Below are 16844 nucleotides of genomic sequence, written 5' to 3' on the forward strand. Positions count from 1 at the left end.
ATTCCTAACGATTGGTTCCAGCTAGCCAGAGCTGCCTTGTCTGGCGGTGATTTCCTGTTATGGAAATCTGATTATGAAGAGCATTGTAAAAAATATGCCACCCATAATGCCCGTAAGACCACTTCTAAAACTTGGACCTTAAATAAATTTTTAGGTCATAGTCCCTACCATCAAAATGATAAGCAGGCTCAATTCCCCCCAGGTCTCTTAGCGCAAATACAAACGGCTGCGCTTAGAGCATGGAAAAAACTTCCTCAAAAGGGTGCCGCCACTGCCTCTCTCGCTAAATTAAGACAGGGGCCTGATGAGCCATATACCGATTTCCTTAGCCGTCTGCAAAACATGGCTGAGCGTTTATTTGGGGCTAGCGAAAACGAAAGTGATTTTATCAAGCACCTGGCCTATGAGAATGCTAACGCTGCCTGCCAAGCAGCAATCCGTCCCTTTCGTAATACCAATCTTAATAATTACATAAAGCTCTGTTCTGGCATCGGGCCCACTCAAACCCTTGGAATAGCTATTGGCGCCGCTCTTCAAAATTTTGCAGCGCAGCACAAAAATTTTGCGGCACAAGCAAGGCCTCCAACATGCTATAACTGTAAGCAACCTGGCCATTTCTCAAAAAATTGCCCTGTGCCGCGGATTAATCCTCCCTTACCTCCTTCCTATACTAGGCCCCTTAGTAACCATACTCCTTATAATATCCTTTGCACCCTGGGCCATAAAAAGAATAGTACAGCTAGTTAAGGACCAAATTGACTCTGCCCTAAGCAAGCCTATTCAAGTGCATTATCACCGGCTTCACCTCGCTGACCAGGGTTTGGATCCAGATCATCTGACTGCTACCCACCCTTACGGGTAAGAAACCCCCTCCTACGGGAGCAGCATATAACTCGAAAATATGCTTCTAGCGTATGCTATGATTGATACCGCTGGGTGCGAGGCAAAGCACTGCAAAGGAGGGCCAAAGCAATTAAAGGCCATTTTCGAGCTCCTTGAGAAATATGCCTCATTTGCACAGGGGTTTTGCTCTGCCAAAAACTCCCCTCCCCAGAAAAACAGAGCCACAAACAACTTGGGGAATGAGGCCTCTATTTCCCCCAGCAGGTTAATGCCAAAAGAGTGCTCGATCAGCATTCTTCCTCCATCCTTTTGAAAAACAAAGGGAGGAGGTTTTTACATGATGTAGAACAAATGAATATCAGCACTGCAAGGTGTTAAAAATAGGGTGGGATTGGGGGAAAATACAATCAATGCAAACTAGAGGCTAGAGTTAACAGAAACATTGTAATATGCTTCCTTTAATGTAAAAAAAGCAATATACCAAAGCTAAATGCATATGGGGGGGGATGGGGAATAGGGGTAGGATATGGGACTTCAGGCATTGGTGATGTTGTCTGACTCTTTATTCTACTTTAGGTTAATGCTGTCTTTCCTTTTATCACCTTCTAGCTATCAAGATTTTTTGTTTGTCTGTTTGTTTGTTTTTCTCTCTTTCTCTTGCCTTTTTCTTTTGCCTCTCTGCCTTCTTGGACTATTCCTCCATCTTTGTGGAAGAAACGTCCTTATATAGAGAGTAGCAATGGTGCTCAATACATAAATACATGACTGTATGGGGAACCAATGATTGTTTACTTAGGACGGAATGTATAGTGTTTGAACAAAGCCATCTTAAAAGAAATGGGTTGATGGAGAAACCTTGAGGGCACTATATTGAGTGAAATATGACAGACACATAAAGGCAAATATTGCAGGGTCTCACAGATATGAATTAATTATAATATGTAAACTCATAGACATGAAATATAAGTTACCAGGATATAGAAAGTCCCAGTCTTTATTGTTTGTCATTTGTTCTGGTGTCCCACATGATCCCAGCCTTCCTCTTTCAACCATATTCACAGTCATCTTTGCTCAGTGTACTTACATTGCTGTGCTACTGTCTCCCAAATTGTTTTTGGGAGCTAAAGAATTCCATGGCTAAAGAATGGGGAGCGGTTGCTTATTATGAGCAGAATGTTCAACTAGGGTGAACTTAAATATTTGGAAATGGACAGGGGTGACGGTAGTATGTAATGAGAATAACTAACAGTGCTAAAAGGTGTGTGAAGATGGTGGAAAGGGTAATCTCAGAGTCACGCATGTCACCATAAGGAAAGTTGGAGGTTAAAAGATGGGAATGTATAAAACAGTGTATCTTGTGATGGACGATGTCCGTGAGTAACTATACAAATATTAGAAATCTCTCTCACAAACTAGAACAAATGTATGTCACTCTAACTAGAGGTTAATAATAGAGAGGCATATAGGGAAAATATATATACCTATTGCAAACTATATACTCCAGTTAGTAGTATTTTAACATTCTTTCATCAACAGTAACAAATGTACTATACCAAAACTATGAATCAATAATGGAGGTGGGGGCATGGTTAGAGGTATGAGAGGGTCTGAGTTTCCTTTTTTTTGTCTTTGTTTCTTTTCTGGAGTAGTGAAAATGCTCTAAAAATTGAAAAAAAATAATTGTGTTAATGAATGCACAGCTGTATGGTGGTGCCATGGGCAATTGATTGTACACTTTGGATCTTGGGATAGTTGTATGACATCTGAACAACCTCAACAAAAAAATTTTAAAAAAAAGTAAATAAGAGGCTTGAGAATGATTATATATTAAACCTTACTTACTGTTATTTATTATAAGGAGTGGTGATTCTGTCAAATATATTATTCAGGAAATTCAATTGAAAATTTGAGTTAAAAGCTCCAAAAGTGGAACTTTTCACATAAAACTCCAGAATATATGTATATCTTTTAGAAGAAATTCCAGATATTCTTACTCTTACACTCTTCAGAGTTATGTAACTCACTTGCTAGATAAACACTTGTTCAATAAATTCTTGGTAGTTGAAATATGTTTGCTCTAGCACAGTTTGAAGAATATTTAATCTGTCCAAATGTGTCCTTAAACATATACTCCTTTATCTCATTAAAAAATAAAAGAGTCACACATAAGTCCAATTAGATATTTCAGGATAGGTTTACATAATTTTTTCATATCACATGAAAAAGAAAAGGCTAGTGTAAAAAAGCAAAAATAGAGGAGAGCAGACATTTTCACAGTACAATGTAGAAAGAGAATTGAGATCAAGAAAGACTAATGCATTAGGCTTATATTATTCATAAAATAACCAATTATGACTAATGTTACAATGATTGGCATGAGAGTAATCCAAATGCTTATTATTCTTCCATAGGCAATTATCTGATTCTAAAATGTTTCCAAAATATATACTGAAATCCTATCAGTGTATAAACATGTCTCAAATCTATCTGCCTGTTTATGTGCCAAGAATACATTACAATGCAGTCTGAATTATAATGTTCACTTTCTACTGTCATGTTGCATGCACATCATCCATTATCACACAGTTATAGATCATTATCATCCAGCAAATGTTGGAAAGCTTGTAAATATTTGATTCTTTCTTAGTCTATTTAGTGATAACCCTACAACTAAATGAAAATTGTCTTTTCTATAGCAATCTCTTAATCTCCTCCACTGACAGCCAATTATTGGGCTATGGTAGAAAAACTTACTTCTGCATTAATAATATATCCCTTTCTGTGCCTTTCGCAGCACTTTCATTTTAAACAAACAAGCATCATGGCATGACTTTTTCTAGTGTGACTATGCAGAACAGAATTCGTGTCCATGTTTTTGTTTTATTTTTTTCCATTGGGGAAGTCAGGATGTCAGGGAAAGGGACGAGGGTGAGGTGGGACTTCCTCCAACTATTTCATTACTGGTATAAGTTGAGTTATCTATACTTCAATAACTGCACACTACTTGCCTATTATTCCTCTTTACACATATCCTACTCAAGCCATGCACATTAAAATCAGAAACACTCCACCTACCAGTTTGAGCTAACAAATGTGTTCTGCACTTCTACATTATACATTTCTAATGCATAAATGAGGCAAAATATCATGAGGGTGTTTGTAGAAATGAGTGAAAAAGAATTTATTGTCCATTATTGTTGCCATTTATTATACATTGAAATAATTAATCCTCACAACTTTATTATGAGATTAATATTTTCCAATTTTAAATAGAGATGTAGAAAGATGAAATATGTGCATAAAACCATATAATAGTAATAAACTTAAAACCTATGGCTATATCATCACAAAAATGGCACAAATAGCCAAGACCATTACAAACACAGATGAGGGAGATACATGTAAGGAAGAGATTATTTCTCCAAGATACAGTCTTCATAAGTTATGTCTATTCAATATTCATTACAACATTATTGGTAATTCTTTAGTAAATGCAAAAAAATCTTTTTTCAGACTGAAGCATTAGCATTATTTCTACCAACTTCTATGCACCTCTCTGCATTTTATGGGCTGGATTACCGGAAATTACATTTCCATACTTCCTTTCCAGAAAGATTCTTATTTATGTTTGATGATGAGAGGAATCAGATGAGCTATCAAAGGAGGAAAGGAAGAAACCATTCTTCATGTAGCATCAGGGAATACATAGACTCTAGCAGACATGAGGTTGTACAGCTCTTTGGGCATTCTCCTAGGAATCAACCTGCTTATGGATACAGTCAGTGGCGTTGTCCTCAAATGCCTAAGGTTTCTAGATTCCTTGAAAGCTAACTGCAAATGGAAAGTCTAGCTGAGGGTTTTCCAGGCCTTCCAATGATTTTGTAAGAACTAATTTCATTACTTAATTACTTCCTTTTTAAAGAAATACCTAATGCTGATTCATTTTCTGACTAAATCCTGCCAATGCACAATGAGACATTTATGGAAAAATATCAAAGGATGTTGTTTGAAATGTGCCATCATTTTTATAATCAAGGATAAAGTGTTCTTGCCTGGGCCTAATTCCACCCTGAGGCTTCCTTTTTTTTAATGCAATTTTATTGAGATATATTCACACCCCATATAATCCATCCAAAGTATACAATCAACGGGTCACAGTATCATCATGTAGTTGTGCATTCATTACCACGATCAATGTTTGAACATTTTCATTATTCTATAAAAAAATAAAAACAAAAAAAGAACACCCAAGACATCACATACCCTTTATTCCCCCTATTATTTTTTTGTCTTTATTTTATTACTCATCTGCCCATATCCTGGATAAAGGGAGGGTCAGTAACAAGATTTTCGCAATTACACGGTCACATGATAAAAGCTATATACAATCATCATCTAGAATAAAATCCACTGGATTACAGGTCAACAGATCAAGGTATTTCCTTCTAGCTATTCCAGTAAACCAGAAACTAAAAAGGAATTCTATATAATGCATAAGAAGAGCCTCCAGAATGACCTCTCCACTCCATTTGAAATCTCTTTGCCACTGAAATTTTATTTTGTTTCATTTCTTTTTTCCCCTTTTGGTCCAAGAAGGCTTCCTCAATCCATGATGCCAGGGCCAGGCTCATCCCTAGAAGTCATGTCCCACATTGCCAGGGAGACTTACACTTCTGGGATTCAGGTCCCACATAGGGAATTGTAGTGAGTTTATTTGAAGGTTTGGCTGAGAGAGAGAGGCCACATCTAAAGAGGTTCTCTGGGGGTCAGTCACGTCCCATGTAGGAGAGAAGGTAGTGAGTTTATTAGCAGATTTGGCTTAGAGAGAGAGAGGAGCTGAGGCTTCCTGTTAATGTTAGAAGCTATACAAGCCTCAATTAAATGCTTATTTGAAATTTATTTTCTCTGGTTCCTCATGCAAAGCCTAGAGTTCAGAGAGTTTGGTGTTCATTTAACCTCTCATTTCCTCTTGACCCAAAGCCTCTAATTGCCTGCTCATGTGTGGCATCCAGCCCATGAAATGCAGAGAGGTACATAGAAGTTGGTGGAAAGAATGCTGATGTTTCAGTTTGAAAATATTTTTTGGCATTTTTCTAAAGAATTTGCAATAATGTGATTAACATTGAATAGGCACAACTTATGAAGACTGTATCTTGGAGAAATGACTCTCTTCCTTCCTTTTATCTCCCTTATCTAAGTTTATAATGGTCTTGTTTATTTGTGCCATTTTTGTGATGATAAAGCATTGGGCAGATTAATTTTGAATAGATATCTGTCCACTGTCTACTGGACAAAATGTCAATGGCCATTGGTCTACCCAATTTCCAACATGTTTTATGTAGAGACATTTGATACAGATATCAAGCATCTCATTGACTAATCCATACAGGGCACACAGGTAATAATTTATTAGCATTGCAGTATCTAGGTATCATTTCTGTTACGGAAAAGTTGAGCACCATTTGAGTTATGGTCCTAGGAAAAAAGAATTATTATAGGTCATTTTGTAACTTTCCTGAAGTTTACTTTACTGTGGTGCACTGAGAATAGAAATCCCCAAATAGCTTTTTAGAATAGTCTGTTCTAAAAGAAAAGGGAGATATGAATCATAAAAATCCCTTCCTTGTAAAAGTTACAGCTTCTCTTATTGATCTTTCTGAGTATTTTCAACTAAGGAGTACAAGTTGTTGAAAATGAGTTCTAGAAAGAGGTAGTGTACCCCAGCATAAACTGTCCCCAAACAGACATTTCTGCAAAAATGGAAAAACCAAAATGAAAAGAACAAATAATAGCAGCACTGAAAAAAAAAGTTGTTCACAGAACTTATTCCCCTCACCAAAGTATCAGTACCCGATCAGTTTCAGTTTTCTCCTCTGAAAAGATCAAATGATATTTTCACAATCAGTGTTTTGCTGGTGTTTGTTTTTTTTTATTTAATCAGTAAATTCACCCCCATGGTGCAGACAGTAACTTCAAAAAAAAAAAAAAAAAAAAAAAAACCCAATCTGATGCTGTCAAAACGTTCTGTATTTGTTTCAATCATCTCATAAGCACAAAATTTTTAATTAAGGCTTTATAATAGTAATATAATTTAAACAAAAACTTAAAGCCTTTCAGTTATTTTTTTTTTACAGATAGGTCATTCACTAACACACCAAGTGACAATTATAAAGCCAGACTACAGACTATAGTTACTGGAAGTTGCAGCCTGACCAGTGTCTCACATGATTCATTCATTGCAATCCTCATGGCAGACCTGTGAAGTGATAATAATATAAGAACTATTTCACAGCTCAGAAAACTGAGGAATGGGGAGGTGAATTATTTGCTTCTGAATCTCACATCTCTTAAGAAGCAAATACAGGATCTGAACCCTGGCAGTCTGACAGAGGTCTTCCATTATTAAGCATTGCAATCAAATGCTATCCAACAATAATATTGCTGCCCAATCTATTTCTGGTAGTGCTCTTTCCATTTTACAGTTAGTGGAGGAGTAAATATTAATCCAGTAAACATTTATTAAGGATCTATTAAAAACAAGACATTTAAGCAGATGTTGATGTTAAGTTTAAAAATTTACAGTCCAATTATAATAGATATCTATAGCAATCAATTTCTGGGGAGCTACTATTGTAACTGTCACCTTTATGGGCTAGTAATATGTGACCCTGCTACCAACACACATTTGATTTCCAGCCAGAGAAGAATGCCTGACCCAATCCATTCTTGCAGTAATCTCCCCTAGCTACATCGAATTGGTCCAAGGTCAGGAAGCTGATCTAGGCTGGGCCAATCAGTGACATTCTCTAGGAATGTAAATTTTGAGTAGGAGGTTCTGGTTCTTTGCTTGAAGAGATGACATATAATCTCAAGAGACCTTGGTAGCAGCTAATTTTCTCCTATCATTTTGGAAATAGCTTGTCTGAAAATGAAATATGAAGCAGACTAGCAGTGAGTAGCAAATAAGAAAGATGGATAGACTTGACAACTTATTTCCAGTTATTCCTGAGGCCCAGCTGCATCCAATTAAAATTTTTCATTTTTGCTTCAGTTAGTTCAAGTTGGCTTTCTGTTACAGTCATTATCCCTGCACCAATTAGAAGGACTTTACCTGATTGCTCTTTCTGATAGGAGCAAACTTTTTTTAAAATCCAAATCCATTAACCTTATGGATAAGAGGATAATGACCACTAATCAGACCCTGTGGCGTCTCCTGCAAAGCATAAACTTCGGACCCAATCTACTTCTGTGTTTTCCTCTTTCTCCATTCCCTATCATATTCCTCAACTCCAGTCAAAGAAATTTCTCCTCTTCACCAAAGAAATCATTCCTCTCAATGGGGTTCGTCAGTATTCTTGTTTGGTTAACATTCAATCTGACTTTCAGACATAAGTCTGATAAGCCAGAACTCATGCCATATTGTTTAATAAATATTTTAAACTTCACTCTCAACTTCCCAAAGATTGGATCTTTGGCACATGTTTTCCTTCTGTTTGGTATAACCTTATCCTAGATGGCTCAGTGACAAATTCCCACCCATTAATTCATTCATTGAACACCTAAAATGAGATATGCACAAGCACTGTTTTATCTGTGGGGAATTACTGGAGAATTTAAAACATACTACTTATTGATTGTTCTGTGAGGAAAACTAAACAGACTAAAGGGACTGAAGGGCTAAGAGCCAGGAAGACTGGTTGGGAGGCTATCATGAAAGCCTAGTCAGCATTTGATAATTGCTAGGAGGATGGGAGCAGCAATGCAGATGGTGTGAAAAAGTATGTACTAAAGTACAGACAAGAATATTGTCATTTAAATGACACCTCTTCTATGAAGCCCTCTGTGACTCTCCAGGCAGAATTGCTTGATCACATGTGCTTATATAGTATGCTATTAATATCTCTATTCTAGCCTTTATCAAATTATAATATAATTAATTTATAAATGAAAGGCTTTTCACCCAGACTTTGAACTCTTTCAATTCAGGCATCTTGTTTTTTCATCTTTCTTTCTCTATGTCTAGCACAATGAATATTATACTAGGCAATTAATATTTCTCAAGAGAGAAAAAGAGGAAGAAAAATTAGATGGAAATAAATCATAAAGTTTTCTGCATTGAGGACAGGTTGCAAATATTATTGACATGTATTCGCTGGTATTATTTATTACATAAATTGTTAAAGCTTAGGATAATCTACTACTAAAGGTATGGAAGAGCAAAAATTATTGAAGATGATTAAGTTACATATATCAAATTATATATATGTATACACTAAATCATATATACATATGCCCATATTTACATATATTAAAATAGATATCAAATTATATACCTGTATTGGTTTGAAGCTCTTATGTACCCCAGAAAATGCCATGTTCTTTTAATCCATTATTGTTGTTGCAGACTATTGTGAGTGGGAGCTTTTAATTAGGTTGTTTCAATTGAGATGTGACCCAGCCCATTCAAAGTGGGTCTTAATCCTTTACTGAAGTCCCTTATGAGAGGATAAAAGACAGAAAAGCAGAGAGAGCTTAGAGAGAGAAACACCATGGAGATGCAAAGAGAAGACCCACAGATGCTCAGAGAGAAAGTCACTGGAAGCAGAACCTGAAGGCAACCAAATCCAGGAGAGAAGGATCAACAGATGTTGACCCGCGCCTTCTCATGTGACAGAGGAAACTTGGATGCCATCAGTCTTTCTTCAGAGAAGGTATCTTCTGCTTGATGTCTTAATCAGGACATTTTCATGGCCTTAGAACTGTAAAATTGTAAACTAATAAATCCCCATTGTAAAAGCCAACCCATTTCTAGAATATTGCATCCTGGCAACTTTAGCAAACAGAAACAATACCATATATATGTATACATCTACATCTTCATCTACATCTACATCAATGAGAGAAAACTACATTGCTTCTATGGCCAGTTCTGCAATGGGTGTCAATCCACTGCAGTAAATTTAATCAAGAGCCAAATGAAAAAAATTACATATGTATAAGTTTTTGGTAAGAAATCTCATCAGTGAAAATTCCTTTTAAGGTAAGCACATGTCTTAATTTTTGACAACCAGAAATGAACATTTTGCTTTTTAGTCATGCTTTATTGCATAATTCATGTGGGGTTGAAATGGCACCTTAAGTATTAAGTGGAGTTAACTTGGCTGCACTCCAAAATGAGTAATCTACGGAACAGTATTTAGCATCAAAAACAGTCATTGTTCTACACGAGAAAATGTATGATGCCACCTACTGTGGTAAAGAGAGGAAGCATTCAATCTTTGGACACTTGAAAAGTGGCAACCTGTTAGTGATATCTAAATTTCCCATTATCTAGATGGTGTGACTTGTTTCTTAACTTTGTCCTGCTTGTGACAGATGCGAAGGCATGGCTCCTCAGTCTTAAAAGGGTCATGAAATAGAAAGAAAAAGAACTAGCAGAAATAATTAAAAAGTTGGGGTCCAGCAAAGCATAAACATCTAACTGCAATCTCCTGTACATGGCAGACAAAGCTTCAGAGAAAGATGCTGTAGCAGAAACAAACAAACAAAAAGCCCATCTGGTCACATTGTGTATTTCAACTACTGGTTTGGTACTTGACCTTTATGCTGTTCCCAGAATAAATTGTCCTTAGGCATTAGTAAATGCTTTGCAGCATTCTTAAATAAAGAGGATGCTTAGAATGAGTGATTTGGTACGATTTGTGACACTTTTGCCTTTTATTTAAAAAGAATCCTTCAATCTATAATTTATGATCATCAGAAAGGCATTTTCCCCTGAAGTCTACTCAACTGCTACAATGGCACCAGAAAAAAAGAAAGAAAAAGAAAAATCTTGCAATGCTACCCTCTGTGCAACGTGTTTAATTCATTTCTGCATATTACCACAAATACACAGGCCTAAGACCCGGAAGAAATTATCAAGCCTACTGAAAATCAGGAAGCCACCAAGAAAGGTTTAGAATACAAACTGAAATGGATGTCATTAGAACTGATAATAAATCACTTTGCTCTGATACTTCATTATGTGCTTAGTGGGGAAGGCTAAAGACAATTTTGCTGGAGGATGTCAACATTTGTTTTAGAACTATTTTCATTGTAGCTTTTGACATCTCCTGTGGTTGCCAGCGGGAAGCCTCGAATGAAAACCTCATATATGTACAAACTCCCTTGGGAAATTCTATTAATCCTTTATTTTAATGAAAAACTTATATCATAAAATTTGTGACTTTATATTAAGCATATATTAAATGCAAATAATATTTTACTCACCTAAATATAAGTATTGTCAACTTCTAGATGATATAATTCCAGACTTTCCATGTCCATATGTAGTGTATATATGCATTATCTTTTACAAAAATTGGATTATAGCCTATTTACTCTTCAAAAATATGCTCTTTACATTAATAACTATGTCTATGTCATCATCTTAATAATGCTGGTAAAGTGTTTACCTGTTTCACTCATTATTTTCAACACTCCACATAAACAGCATTATCACATTGTGATCTTCACAATAATACCATGAGGTATGTCCTATTATTATTCCCATTTTAGACATAAGCAAACTGAGCCACAGGAAAGCTAAGTCATCTAAGGCCAAACCATAAACAACAGGCATATGGTTTTGCTTTTACCAACTACAATGCACTGCTCGTGTAAAATCAAACACAAAGTAGACTAAAATGCAAACTTTTTTTTCCTGCTCAAAAACCCCTTCGTCTCAAATAGGAAGTTAGAGAGAATTCAGAAAGCACCATTATCATTGGCTATGAACTGCCTATCCCAAAAGAATAATCACCTAAATTTTGCAACTTTTCACAGTCTCATAATAAGACACCAGTATTTATATAGTCCTGACTAAGAGGAAGCTAAAAAATTTCACTGATATAGAACAGTGAAAACCCATGCTTCCTAGGGGTTTCCAAAAGTGAGTTAGCTTTCTTCCTTCAGTAAAGATGATGGAACCATACTTTCCACATATTTGAATTATCAGAAATCTTATTATTAATTGATATAATTAAATTAATATGAACTAAAAATTGATGAATGTTGATTTCATGCCAGAAGCTGTACTAGGCCCTTGATATGCATGAGAAGTATCATTAAATAAGATAGTCTTATTTAATTCTCACATATCCTGTGGGGTAGGAATTAATATTCCCTTTCTACAATCAGGGTTCAGCTCTCAAAAATGACAAGGAAGATGAAATTCAAACCAATATCCATGAGATCACAAAGATTACAAAACTCTCATTTTTTCCAAGAGGCTAACTGGGCTCTTTAATGGTAGAATACATCTAAATGCCATAAAGAAATATAACATTTACATGGAGTCTGGCAATTTTAATTGCTTCACATAATTCAGTTTACTCATGACTTACATTCATTCATTCAAAGAACAAATATTTGTGAAAGACCTACTTACTAAGATCTTTAGTGGAGTTAATCACTTTGAAGTGATACCAAATTTCATTGCTTAAACCATCATTTAGATTAGAGAACTACTCCTCTAACTATATAGAGAATCTGGTTGAGATGTACTTCCATCAGTGAGGGATAAAAGTGATTATATTTCAAATGGAAAGGTGAAATAGGAATATGAAAATAAAAACAAGCTAAAAGCAAAAATTCTCCGTTTTGCAAATTAATTACTCTAAACTTTATTTCATAGTAATCTATCAATATGTCTTGGTATGTTTATAGTTTTAAGAAATGTCTTTTCATTTAAAGGTTCTAGTAAAGCATATGAAGATCTTTTACTAGTTCACATAATGATGTGTGTGAGTGTATCTACATATGTGCATATTCGCATGCATACACATAGACATATATGTGCTTGAAATAATATTGTGAATCAGAAATCTCTATTTCTCATATCATATAATCTGCATATCCACTTAGTTTTCTATTGTCTATAGAAATAAAGGGAGATCAACATGTGGATTATTTTTAAAGGAAAGCCAAGTTTTAACCCATGATAATAAATCTGAAATACTCTCCCCATTTCAATTAATTGGATTTATTTAAATGCTGCAGCTTAAAAAACAAACAAATTATCTAGAAACTTTAGTTTGTGGAACTTCACTAATGAAATTTAAGCAATTTTCATTAATGTCAAATTTATTTTATTTTACTTTTTTATTTGTTTATTGTTTATTTTTATTTTACTTGTTTATTTTTTTCTTCATTTTATTGAGATATATTCACATACCACGCAGTCATACAAAACAAATCGTACATTCGATTGTTTACAGTACCATTACATAGTTGTACATTCATCACCAAACTCAATCCCTGACACCTTCATTAGCACACACACAGAAATAACAAGAATAATAATTAAAGTGAAAAAGAGCAATTAAAGTAAAAAAGAACAGTGGGTGCCTTTGTCTGTTTGTTTGTTTGTTTCCTTCCCCTATTTTTCTACTCATCCATCCATAAACTAGACAAAGGGGAGTGTGGTCCTTATGGCTTTCCCAATCCCATTGGCACCCCTCATAAGCTACATTTTTATACAATTGTCTTAGAGATTCATGGGTTCTGGGTTGCAGTTTGATAGTTTCAGGTACCTACCACCAGCTACCCCAATTCATTAGAACCTAAAAAGGGTTGTCTAAAGTGTGCATAAGAGTGCCCACCAGAGTGACCTCTCGGCTCCTTTTGGAATCTCTCTGCCACTGAAGCTTATTTCATTTCCTTTCACATCCCCCTTTTGGTCAAGAAGATGTTCTCCATCCCACGATGCCGGGTCTACATTCCTCCCCGGGAGTCATATTCCATGTTGCCAGGGAGATTCACTCCTCTGGGTGTTTATTTTTATTTATTTTGCATTTGTCAGTAGTTTTCCCAGTGAAAATTCTTTGACTTTTAAAGCATAATAAAATACTGACAGATATGAAATAATTCCTGTAGTACACATTTTTTTCCTTTTATATTCCAGATTTATTCATTTCATTAGATGTAACCCAGGGTTCTTTCTTCCACATGCTCTTTCTATAAGTGTTTCCTGTATTATATGGAGAGATTTTTCATTTAGAGGAATAAAATTCATGATCACAATTCTTGATGAGGTAAAAATATTCAAGGCAGTACTCAGCTTTTAATTATCTGAAATAGTTTCTGTGAGCAAAAAAAATAAAAAAATTTAAAAACACAACTTCTCTGGGTTCTCATTGTAATGTATGCCATGACTTCAGCAGTTATTCATTACTCACTGAGTTTTACTGCTTTGAAAAGTTACTAGATAGAGGTAAATGTTTACTCATTTTTAGGCATCCATCTACCATTGACCATAAGCGACATCTGACTTCTCCACATAAGTGGCATTAGTCAGAGTCCACTTTAATGGTACTGCTCTATGGCTCCTGGTTGAAAAGTCAACCTCCACTGTAGACATTTCTGCTGAAGCATAATTGCTTCTATAATCTTTTAATTCAGAGGAACTAAAAGTAAAACTGAACTTTTTGTAAACTTTCTAGACTAAAAATAACAAATATTCATGAAGTTTTCCATTTTAAAATGTTTTAGTTATTTTTATTTTCAGGTAATATAAATGACAAAATCTTTTTCTTTGTTTTTCAGTTTCTCTTTTGACTGCACAAGATAACTTTGGGGAAGCTTTGTGCTTGTTTTATTTGCGTCTACAGTTCAGATCAATTAGAAAGAAAGTCATTGTGGAAAAAATAATCGACCTTGAAGAAATTATGCAAGTGAAGATGTTTATCTACACTTAGCTTCAACTATTTTGGCCTTTAACTTTGTTTGAAAAGAATTTATATATATATAAAAATACATATAATAGGTAAATTTATCTGATAAGCGTTTTTAAAACATAAAGCCGTAATTTTAAGGATCAGATATGTCTACCACACATCAAGGTAAGTTAATTTTCTCTAAATAAAACAAAGAAGAAAGATGTTTCAATTATAGCTATTATGTTTTAAATTTTGAATTTTAGACAGTGACTTTTTAAAAAAATAAAATCTCTAAAATTTGTATAAACTAATCAACTGGACAATCAATGCATAGGATTGAATGACTAATACTCAAAGCCTGGTTAGAATAGAGCAAAAGTGCTAAATCTTATGTCTGGTTGCCCAGATAAAAAGAAAAATGAACAGTTGATCTTTTAGGAAACCAGGAGAAGAGTTTATTCTGCCTCTGTCATGTTGGAGGAGAGACTCGATATCATCAGAGAAAAAAGGGAGGAAAAAAAAAGCCACAAAGAGTGTGTGAGGTATACGACAAGATGAAGAAACAATCGGTGGAATTTCACCTGTAGTTATATACTTGGAGAATACTGATTGCTACGGTGTAAACTTTCCATATTCAGGAGACCACCCCAAACAACTTCACCAAAGCCTACTATACTCCTGGATGCTTTGTGTGATTGGGTTTACAATTGCTTTGCAAGTCAAAAATGAGAGAAACCCTGTTTTCTGACAGAAAAAAAGGGACTGCTCTTGCACAGGAAACAGCAAAGAAGCAGTCAGTCCTAGTATTTTAAGAAATCCTAGGGACTTCTTTGGATTTCCATGAACTATAGTACTGGGAGTTTGAATTAATCATGTGCAGATACAAAGGGTTAGGGCATTTCCGGTTGATATTGACTCTATGGGTATAATTCTACCATTACGTTTTTAAGCACTGAAAGGTTTTTAAGGGACTGTATCCATGCATTGTCTCACTTGTTTTTAACAATTGCTCTAGTGTTCTTTGCACTTTGAAAATCAGAAAATTTAGCCTAAGAAAATTAAGTGATTTATGCAAAGTCTCAAAGCTGGTAGAGCAAGTAGATCAGGAATGTTTCCAACCTTCTTTGCTTTTAAGTTCAGGATGGGAATCTGTAGATTGGAGAAAAGTACTTTTGGACAGGTGATCTTTCATATTTTGGTTTATGAAAAAGACACCTTTTATAAAACTCAAGGAAAGGATATACATATTCTCTTAGGAAAATAAGTCTATATACATATTATTATTTTTTAATCATTTTTATTGCAGAATATAACATATATACATAGAAGTGATAACTTTCCAAGTGCAATTTAACAGGTAGTTAGAGAGCAAATTTCAAAGAATGTTATAGGTTACAGTTCCACAGTTTCATCTATTTCCTTAGTGTGAAATAGTTTTAAAATTATGTTAGAAAGTAAAATGAATTTCTTATTCAGGTTAAGTAGGAAGCTCTTTAGGAGGAAATTCATCCTTTGGGGGATAATCTGTATTCGATTTCAAATACACTGGATAAAACTTGCCACTGCCTGTAATAAGAGTCCCTTACTGCTGATGTATGCTCACAAGTACATGCACACACTTACAGAGTTCATTTTTCCTGCTTCCCTTCAACCCAGAGTGAAACCTCAGACCAAAAACTGAGCAGAGGAGAAAATCATTGATGTGTATTGTACATGTCAGGCTACCAAATAGACAAGAGAGTAGAATAGACAAAAGGACCAGTATGGCTTGATTCAAGGAGTAGGAATTGTGTTTCCCAAGAAAGGAAAATCATACCAACTTAAAAAGAGAGCACCGAGGGATGAGAAAAAGGATGAGAATCAAGGAAACATCCTCGTCTTTCAAATATCTAAGCAATGAAAACTTGCCTATTTATGAAACATAATTGGAGCTCAATGCTTTTTCCTTTTCTTGCCTCAGCCAGCACAAAAGATTTGATTGACAAACTAGACTTGCATTAATTATAGGTCTTACCTAAGATCATGCTTCAGTAACAATTTCAAAGCTACAAGCAATCATAGGCACAGGTTAAGCAGGGGGAGTTTCCAGATGATGAGAGCATCTCTCTAGTATTTATCTTTTCTATGTTGGACTCACACTGTCTGGCTTAGGGTGATAAATGCGGTAATTGAAGTGTGTGGATGACCTCATACTAAAGGGATTGTTTGGGTTATGAACATCACCATTTTATACCTGCTCCAGTTTGCTACAGCTGCAGTCTACAAAAATGGATTGGCTATTTCAATGGAAATTTATTAGTTTAC

Source organism: Choloepus didactylus, chromosome 3 (genome assembly GCF_015220235.1).
Source record: "Choloepus didactylus isolate mChoDid1 chromosome 3, mChoDid1.pri, whole genome shotgun sequence".
NCBI classification, from domain to species: domain Eukaryota; kingdom Metazoa; phylum Chordata; class Mammalia; order Pilosa; family Megalonychidae; genus Choloepus; species Choloepus didactylus.